Raw genomic sequence first — 10,933 nt, 5'->3', positions numbered from 1 at the left:
CACCCCGCCCCCACGCCGAACACTCACTACCAGAAAGATTTAGAGGCGTCTTAAGACCTTGAAAGGAAGTATTACTCTAAAGGGCTTTTATTTCATCCGTAAATCGTTTATGTGGAAGATCCACATTAACCCGAATCCCAAGAAGCCAGATACATTGGCAGTTCTTAAGTGGGTCGGCCGCGGTGGAGGGGCCGCTTCTGCTTCTAGCCCGGAGGAGCTCGGCGTCCTGGCGCTCTCGGCGCTTTCGAGCCCTTGGCCTTTCCTTTCTTTCTGGAATGCCGCGGCGTGTGGACATGCTTGCGATGGGTGGGAGAGGGAAGCCGAACAAGAGGCATTGAAAGCATTATGCCAATACCCATCTATTTCCTCACTCTCCTCCCAACCCTCCCTTTGGTCCACTATTTAATCATTCGATCCAGATTATTTTAGGAAAACCTGTTAGGAAAAGTGCCTCCTACAAAGGGCCCTTAGTATAGGCCAGAGGGAGGCTCGTTACACAAAAGGCTTACGAAAGAGGAAGGCCTTCAGCGTGGTTTTTAAAACAATTATTTTTAAAGAGTGGCGGTGGAGTTAACTGTGAACAGCGCGTGCCGGGAGCCAGGGGCGCGCGCAGAGCTGGGCGCGCTTGCGAAGCGGCGTTTCGGGCGCCGGCAAGGCCTGGGCCTGGGTTTGGACCCGGGGAAGGGCGGGGTGGGGGGGGATGCTAGGGTGGGCGGGGAGCTGGCTGCTCCCTGAGGGCAGGGCAGCGCTGCGGGGTTGAAATCCCCTATGAGTGGCTTTGGGATGGACTCTGGCTTCCGAGAAGCCCGCGGCGTCTAGGGGAAGTATGTACAGTGCCTTGGGCACGAAAAGGCAGCCATTTGCAACAGGCTCTTGAGCTGGCAAATTTGGTGAAAAGCTCCCACAATTTGAGGACTATGGACTGCACCTTCCCCGGGAGGACTCCGTTCGAGGGTCCTGACAGCCTTTCTCGCACAGGCCTTCGCAGCGCCCGTCGCGCTTCCCCTGGCCCCCGGGCAACGTCGCCACGGCTTTGCGCACGCTGCGCAGCCCTGACCCTGAGAGTGGTGAGGCCAGGCCTAACTCCGGCAGGCGTCCGGGTGGGTTTGGGAATTTCAGCCTCTTGCGGCCTTGGCTGGCTTCCGACCCCCTGGTAGACCCTCTTCGAGGTCAGGACAGGCCCGCAGCCTCGGGGGAACAACCATGGAGCTCTGCGCACCTCTGAGGGGCTCCTTGGTTAGCACTGCCCTAGAAGCAGGCCGGCCGGGAACACCCAGATCCGCGCGAACGGAACCCGAGCGGGCGGCCGGGAGTAGCAGCCTCTGTGCGCCCGGGACCTTTCTCCCGACAGGGGGCTGGGGGCACCAGCTCAGTTCACGTGGCGCCGCGCTCAGCGCGGCCTTGAGCGCGCTGTCGGGTTCTCGAGATTTGACGCTATTCCTGGAATTACGTAGCTTTTGCTGTCTTCTTACTACTATCTCCCGAGCCCTTCAGCCGGCACCAACAGCGAACTGTTAAATCTCAAGGGGGCGCGGTCAAAGAAAAATTCTCCCGGGACAGCGCTCCAGGAGATAGCCGGACTGAATCGAGACGCGGGAACAACACTGGCATCAGCGGCTGGAGGGGAAAAAACCAAAAAAACTAACCAACCAACAAAAAACAACAACAAAAGAAACGCTGGCGGGAGGGTAGTCCAGGAGTCCGGACCACGCTTAAGGCCGAGTAGCAGCCATGTGCTTCCTGGGCACTCTCTAGCTAGTTTCCCAGCTGCCCCTGACAGAAAGTTGGGTGTCCAGTTATCCATGCGTTTCTGCGTGGGGTGATGATTTTTTATTCTCCCCTAGCCCCCTCTGAACCTAACCTTTAGAGATATTCTGCAAGTCTGACCTTCTGTAAAAAAAAAAAAAAATGGAGAAGAAAAAAGAAATGGTCATTTAATAGATATTTTTTTAATTTCACAGCAGCAAGAATAACGCCTTGCTGACTTGAGGAAATACACAAACAACTCCTAGCTATAAACTTAGTTACGTCGTAGAGCTCTGTCAGCTTGTTTATAAATATGTGTCTTAAGAACCCTAAATTTCCTGAAAAACATTCGATGGATTTTAAATGAAAGACATATGATGCAGAGTACTTGTATACCAATAAAGATCCAGCTCATAGAGGAAAAACTACAGGAGAGCCAAGGAGGATAGCTGCTTAGTAAACCGTTCCTATCCCACACCTCAAACCCATTTTTGATGGTAGTGGTTGGAGGAATGGGTGCAAGGTGTCACCAACCACACTTAATATCCCTGGAGCCTCCTGCAAATGCAAATCTATTACACGGAATGCTGTGTGTTTGGGGACATGTAACCACTTGTGCCCATAACAGAAGGAACAGCTAATGGCAAACTCCCATAACGAATGCTTAATCTGCAGTTTTTGGCAAGAAGTTGGGTCTCTGGTTGCCAAAAGCTGCATTAAATAGATTTTGAGAGGTTGAGATGGAGTTTATGGTAATGACACAGCTCTAGCCATTGGAGCATTAATAATACACTTAAAATAATACTAATTAAAATAATAATAATTAAACGCTTTCTGGAAGTCGCAAGAAGAGAGACAAAATCAGATTGGAGGTTATCTCTCCTTCTGTGAGATCTACCTGGGCTTTTTCTGCCTGATGCTTTGAGGGATATCACCTTCTTGGAAATTGACCGTAGCACTTCGATAAATACTTTCTACCCAAACCCGGCATAACTCTTCCCTCCTCAGTAGGCTTTTAAAACCACCGCTAATCTTCATTCCTTATCCCAGCCCTCTCCAATTCCAACCAGTCAGCTTGGCCAGGGCCCCAGGGGTCACTGTTCCGAGGAACCATTAGCTGGCAAATAAGACCCAGTTTATTAAGTCAGGTTCTAATTGGGATTTTATCTCAGCAGGCACAGTCCATCACCCCCAGGCTACCATTCCCTTCTTTGCTCCACCTTTCTATTTTGTCTTTGAGGGTGTTGTTGATCTCTTTCTACACTGAGCCTGGGTCCTAAACTCAGGATTCTGCTCCCCCATCTTTCTTGTCAGTCAAGAAATCTACCAGGAATTAAGTTCTGTGCCTCCTTTCCTCTGCTTCCTTCAAATCTGAACTTTCTCTGTGGGCACCAGCGCTTGTTGGAGGTGGTGGGAGTGCGGTGAGAGGGGTAGGGAAAGGACAGAGATGGGGGAACCATCAATTTCTTTTAAAGCCTAACAAAATTTAGGACATCTTAGGATCCCAGCACCTTCACGTCTCTGGGTGTCGTGAAGACATTGATGTTTCTTCCCATCGCTTTGATGAGGGTTTGAGGTGCAGCGCCTGCGGCAGGGGGCGAGGGGGGAAGTGTCAGTAAGTAATGAACCCTAGTCCAGAAAGCAAAAGGATGAGGGTTGACAGACCTACTGTAGATTCAAGTCTCAGCGTCTTTGAAAACACAGGTTTCTCCTCATTCCTCTGGTACCATCAGTTGCTAACAGGGTAAAGGCTATTTTGTGAAGTGACTCCGATGCTCTAATTTGAAGTTACATCTAACATTCCTGCAATCAGTTTGTGGTTGTTGCTGTTGTTGTTAGGTGCCAACTCCCCAAACACAGCAATTTGGGGTGGGCTCCTTTTTTAAATTTTCTTTATTTAGCTCCCGATAGAGCCTAGAATTAAAGTAATTGAATAAATTAAAACTAGTTGAGAAGCCCACTGAAATGACTATTTGACTCCTCCAGACAGGGACACACACATGTAAATTCAGGTAAGTCAAGTTCAGATAAGAGATTGGCTGTCTGTCAGCTTGATTTATTTTATATTTTAAAAAATTCTCATGGCCTAAAAGCTGCATTTAATGTTCTCCTCCCCCATGAGGATATATCCTGGGAAATGAAAAATATTTTGAGTACATACATCAAAGCAGCAGTTGAAGCGATGTGTAGACCACTCTAGTTCCTTTCCTTCTCAGCTTATTGAAAGAAATGTCACACTTATAGAGTAATAGTGGGAATGTCAAGATAGTATTGCAAGAACTTTAGTCTTAGCACTTTCTTTTCAAGGCTAGGGTTTGAGACATATTACTAAGTACAGCGAGGAAAAATGCGTGCTGAATCAGATGAACTATGCCAAATGTAGAAAAGCAAGGGTCTGGAGAGGGGAGGGAAAGCTGGGTGGAGGGGAAACTCTCATGAAAAAGTACTCAAATAATTGAATGTCATGTATGATGGCAAGAAGCCAGGTGGCCTCGTGTTTGTGTGTGCTCCGCTGCTGTTTCCCTTCCCTGGCTTCATCTTCAGCCTTCCCACAGCTCCAAAGACATAACAGATACAGAAATACATTTTGCACCAAAGCAGCTCAAGAGGTTTCCCTCAAAATAAAAATATATACACACACGAAGACCTATTTAAGCGTTTCTTTTAAATACATGTCCAAATCCATCATCATCTACTCCAAAAAACACACCTATAGACTAATGTATAACTTTGTCATGTTTTTGAAGCTTCTGCATTTCAATTTAAAAAACAATTACTTGAATTTTAATCAGTACTGCTAGTCTGTCAAGTGTCCTATTACAAAGCTCTCAACTATAATAGATAAAAATTACCTGCAATTTCAATAGTAATATTAAGTATTTCTGAAACTCACATAATTTTTCAAAGAGCTATGCTTGTTTTTGAATTTCAACTTGTTTCAACAATAGTTTTTCACATAGTTGCCCTTTTCTTAAATAGAGAAATGGATTTGACTTCTGTTCTCCTAAAGGATCCAAATTAAATCTAAAAATCTGAGTATTTTCCCCCACGAGGAAATATTTTGACTTATCTAACATATGTGATGGTTTACATTTACTATGACATTGTTTACATTTCCCATAGAAACGCATTTTGCAAATATAAAAACATAATTCAACCGCGATAATCTAGTCACAATTGTTACTCGGTATGGCTGTTGTCATTGCTCCAGGAAATTCTGAATACGGCAAAATAAAGGATCATTAAAGTAAGATCTCTTCTATGACACATATACCTTTAAATAGTTTATAATTATGCTAAACTGTGGTCAATTCATAAACGCAGATTTTACTAGCAATTAATCATTTATCTCTAACACATCTTCCACTATTATATTTGAGATAGTTGTTTAAAGTTCTATCCATTGCATTTTCGATACGTTTTTTCCTCTGCTGACTATGTGGATAAGTCTTAAAGACAGAGCTGCTTCTCTTCAAGATGTTGTGCACACGCACTAAGTATTCACGTTTCAGGTAAAGACTTAAAGAACATCTCAATATAGACAGAGGCAAAATAACATGACGGATGTTTCTCCTTTGGACTGGAATTATACAATATAAGTGTAAAAGTCCATGGTCATTAAGCAAACTCCACCACGGTACGATTAATACGATTAATAGACGTAATCAAGGCAGGTTCAAACAGAAAGCAGACTCTCCGTGGGCTAGACCCTCACCTACTGTGCCTCACCCGCGCCCATGAATACCCTTTACCTCGGGACAGGGTTAGAGGACAGGGTTTGCACAAAGCCAAAGCGGTGCGCTTAGAATGTACCTCATTGTAAACTGCTGAAACCATTCGCAATCTAGTTCAACCTCTTTGCCGCGGTGCCTTATAAATTCCACAGAAAGACGAAAAACACAGACATGTTCATTACACCCTGGATTATTTAGAGAGTGGAGACAGCGCCCACTCCTTTATTCGAAAAGATCATTACAAAACTATAGAGAAAGGTAAAGACCAATATTCAGTCGCTTCTCCCTTCCAACCTGTCCTGCACGCCCCCAGCAACGTGGATTCCTGATATGAATTTTGATGTGAATTTTTATTTGCCAAGTGTCGTAAGCAGATTTTACGAACAAAATGCTCTCTGTGGCTCGCAGCAGGAAAGCCGAGCTCTCGGGCCGCCCCCTCCTTGGGATGCAGGCACGACCGGGGACCGCGAGCGGCGCCCCTGTGGCTCAGACCCGCATCCCAGGTCCGGTGCCCTCGCCCAATAGCTGCCGCAGCACGACCTCACGCCGAAGCTTTCCAGCCGGGAACTTGTGCCTAGGCTGCGAGTGCAGCAAACTCCCGGAGGCAAGTCCAGGCATCCCCGTGCACCGGTGGCCCGCCACCTGGTGCGCACGTCGGCATAGGACCACCGTCTGGGCTGCTGGCCGAGGGGGAGCCTCAAGGGACCGCCCTGGCAGGCTTCTGGGGGTGAAGGCTGTGTCTCCAAATGCCGCCTGATTTGACCTCAGGGCTGTACGCGAAGTAACCTGCGCGCGGGGAGGACGCTGCGGTTCAGAGTGCAAGTATGGGGGAGTCTCTATTCGCAGCAAAGAGAATGAAGTTTCGCTTCTCCCGTAAACTTAAAAGAGCCTCCACGACTACAGAAAGAAGTTAGTGGTTAACCGATTTGCTGCTAATATTTCACCAGTGGTGCTTTCCCTCCTTTAAAGTCTAACTCTTGGAAAAACAACATATTTTAAGCTTTCCATCCAAATATTGATATTGGCAAATAGATCATCCAGCCGTCCCCTGGTAAGGACAGTGCCCTTTTTGTTTTACAAGTCGGCGATCAGAATTAATCCATATCACAGATTGCTGCAGATTTAGGGGATAAAACAGAAGACCTGTAACTAACTCTTTTTGACAGCGTGTGTGCGTGTGTGAGTGTGTAAAGTAACGCACACATCACTCCTCTATCTTCTTCCACAGAGGGTGAGCCGCTCCCCTGGTTGGGGAAAGCCAGGGTTCAGCCTAACTGCAAGAGGTTCCTAGCGAATACGTTAAATAACAGGCAACAGTTTAGTCTCTTTTAAGATCTTGTTTTACAGTAAACATTCCTTAACCTTTACCGGAACAAAGCTGACGCACTGCCTCTAGAGCAGGGTATCGCCCAATGCCCGGGAAGCCGGCTGCTAAGAAAGGAATCCCCGCAGCTCAGCGGATTACGTCATTTTTCAGTTCCCAGCATCACATGGACCTTTGTTATAAAGTCAGAGCAATTAAACACTTTCTTACCTTCACAGTTTGCTGAGATCACAAAACCTCAAGAACGCACAACTTATTAATAAAGTTCAAGTATAACAGGCAATTAAAATTTACTGCTATTCTTTCAAATACTTAAGGAAGCATTTTTTCACGTTACCAAAAAGAAAGAAAAATGGCTTTAAACAGTTCATTTAAATTAGATTCTTTGTAAGATTTCAACCACTCGTGCAGTATATAGACACATATAATATACACATGCAATATATATATGTACATATATATGTATATATATGTATGTATATATGTATATAAAACAAGCTCAGTTCTCAAGAAAGATTTTAATTTTAAAAGGAACTTGTTTGGGGGTAATCTCTTTAATGTAGTTACTTTCAGGGAATCCAAATATTTCCAATAAGGCTCATTTCTGATTAACATTAATGAAATTATTTCTTCTATGATGTATTTGATTCACATGTGCTACTTTTGGGGAGAGGAGTTTACAGTCATTCTTATGATACATTAAGAATTGTTCAATACTTGAATGAAGCAAAATCTAAGTAATTGATTATTCTGTTTTAAGAATGCCCTTTAAATATGCATTCTTTCTAATGTTAATACAACTTTGAATACTGTCTTAGAGTTCAAAAAGTAATATGTCTTGACAAAATAAATAAAAGAAACTTTATCAAAGTACTTTTTGTTTTTCATGAAATAAAATAGACCTATGAGCAATGTCTCATTTAAGCTATACAAGCTTCTTTGGGAATCTCTAACTGCAGGATCAAAGTTGAGGCAAACGGTATAGGATGGCAGCTCTTCTCTGAAGTATCTCATGCAACTTTTTAGTTCCAGCAGTGAACACTACAATCCTATTAATCATTTTTAAAAATTTACTTCAAGTATTATTTTTTAAAGGTGGACCTTAATTCTATTCAGTATCTTCTCCAAAAGCCCAAATACAGACATTGAACTTACACAGCTTTATATAGTAGGTATTCTTAGGAGTGATAAAGATTTAGAATACAAGAAAAATTTGTAGGCAAATATTTTTGGAGAAGGTGGAATAATGGAGTTAAACCAAGGGAGACAAATATAAAGTTTCAAATTAAGGTTAAAAAATTAAATATAGAAGAGGGGAAGCAAAGCTTATAAGGGTTCATCCAATAAAGATCTGGGGATATCTGGAGTCCAGAGCATGATTGAGTTGGTAAGGTAGTTAAAACAAACCTTGCTTATGTTACATTAGCAGAAGTGAAGCATCCCGCATCCAGAAAGATTACTCCTCACTATACCCTGTGTTATGCAGAAATCTAGAGAGCTGAGAAGTGCTTGGAAAGGACTTTTACCAAGAGAAATTGATAATTTTGAGCTTTTCTGGCATACAGTTGGTGAGTCAAAGAGGATTTGGAAAAGCTGTCATGCAAAGAATTTAGTTAAAGCAGTTAGTGATTTTTAGCTAAGCAAAGAAATGCAAAAGACTGATTATGTTTGTTTATTCAGTGTGGCCCCAGTGGTGGAACTAGATGGATGGGCTTCAGTTAGAAAACAGGTTTTTTAATGTAAAAAACAATGAAAGTTCTCTGTGACTAAAGTGAGCTGATTCTCAAAGCTGCATGCTCTGGGCAAGAGACTGGACAGAGGTAAGTCTGTGTTACTCAAGTCTCTGGCAAATCAAAGCTTCCAGATGGCGTCCTTCACACTTACCATAGCATCACCTCTCTGAAGTTTCCTTCACCAAAAAATTACTGTACTATTAATTTCCAAATTAGGATTAATTTTCTCTAAGGAAAAAAATAACTTTTTCCATATTTTCCTTTAATTATGAGCTGAAATTAAAGACTACATTTTGAAAGCAAATGTTTTCTATCGGATTACCATAGTGTCATTCTGGCCTGCCTATATTTTTATTATTTAGATAACTTTTTCAATTACCCATTGATGGCACCTTTGGCTAGCTGGTTACACACAGTGTCTGTGGTAATGTCTGTGTGCATATTTATTTCATGGAGGAAAATACAGACTAGATTTGGACTCACATGGTTTGGGTCAACCTCCACCTCCTGCTGGTTGTGTGATGCTGAGAAGTTGCGCAACCATTTATACTTCAGTATCCTCTTCTGTAAAAGGGGGCTAAGACTAGTACCTACCTCAACAGATGATAATAAATATAAAAAGGATTAATGTATCTAGAATAGTTGGGGACAGTGCCTGGCCATATTATAAGCACTATGTGTTTACTGTTTTGACTTAAAATTCAGAATGGGAAAGCACTTAATAAAGATTATGGACATAATAAAAATAAACAAGTGGTGTTATGGAATGAAAAGTGATTTTAAAAAAGAAAATTCAACTATATAAATCAAGAAAATGAAATCTATAATTATGATTATTTCAGAAAGAGAAGGAGAGAGGATCGCACATGAGAAACAAATCTCCATGAGGACTCTATGTCCTGGCATGTGTATACTAGTTTGAAGTAAGTGTGTTTGCTGCAAACTACAATTCAGTCAGGTTGCAAACATATGTATTACCTATAACAAATTTTCCAAGATTTTTGTGACTCGGGAGACTGGGAACCTATTCCCAGCTCTATTACTAACCATCAATCTCTCTGGCCTTTAATACTTACCTATTAGAGTCTCAGCTTCTCTTGTTAAAATCTTTCCATTATAAGTCATGTATTAAATAAAGACTATACAATTCTTATCAATTAAATAAATTAGGAGGCTGCTCTGGACTGAATGTTTGTGTCCCCTCAAAATTCATATGCTGAAACCTTAAATCCCATTGTGATAGTATTTAGAAGTGGAGCCTTTGGGAGGTGTTTAGGGTCATATTTTTGGTCATGAGAGTGGAGCCCTCATGAGGAGATTAATGCTCTTACAAAGGGATGAAGAGATGGGAAGTCTCACTCCCTGCCATGAGAAAATATGGCAAGAAGATGGCCACCTGTAAACCAGGACGAGGTCCCCTGTCCATGGTGGCACCCTGATCTCAGAATTGAAGACTCCAGAACTGTGAGAAATAGATGTTTGTTGTTTAAGCCAACCACTCTAGGTACGGTATTCTGTTATAGCAACCCAAGCCAACTAGGACAGAGGCCTCAACAATTCTTTGATTCTAATATGTTGAGTAAATAGTAGAAATTCTAGCTTTTTCTAGTCATTATTAGACTGAGAAGACTCAGCATCGTGTTCCTGAAGGCTTCATGGAACAGTTTCCTGGGAGTAGAGCAGCTTGTTCGGGATAGCACTCTCTGTGTCCATATCTTTGTGAGGGGAGCGTTTACAGAGAGTGCAGCCCATGTCTACACTTGGAAGCAGCCTCACTTAGATTCAACTATATCAGCATATGTAAAACCAACTCCCAACAGTCTTTGGTGAGAGTAACTTTATTGTTATTGTGACATATTTGAATCAAATTAAATTTTCCCCTGATCATGTCTATTTTTTTGAGATTATCCCAGTAATTATTGGTAATAGTAACATGGCCTTCCTATTTTTGAAAACCATCACATAGCAGTTTTCCACCTAAAATCTATAGGACAGATCTCAGGGTACTTTATCCAATCCTACTTCCCAATGACATTTCCCACTAATTCCCTCTCTGTCTCACCAGGCTTTCTCCGTTCTGCCCAATACTCCAGTCTCTGGACTGTTCTTTCCATTCCCTGGACATGTCACTGTTAGCTCTCTCCAGGTATTTATTCAGGCTGTATCCTTTGCCTAAAATGCTTTCCTCAATATTAATTCATCTTCTGAGGTCAAGTAAATGGAATGTGAAAACACCCTTTCCCTGTCCATTCTCATTTGAAACTAATACTTCCCATACCCAAAACATTTGTTGTCCTCTTTGGGATGCTAAAATAGAAGTTCCTTATAGTGTTGTTTATTGGCTCTAGGCTAACACTCATCTTTTAAAGTTAGTTTATACTTATGAAGATTAAAAA

The sequence above is a fragment of the Ailuropoda melanoleuca genome, chromosome 15 (genome assembly GCF_002007445.2).
Source record: "Ailuropoda melanoleuca isolate Jingjing chromosome 15, ASM200744v2, whole genome shotgun sequence".
NCBI lineage: Eukaryota > Metazoa > Chordata > Mammalia > Carnivora > Ursidae > Ailuropoda > Ailuropoda melanoleuca.
This window is presented reverse-complemented; position numbering follows the sequence as displayed.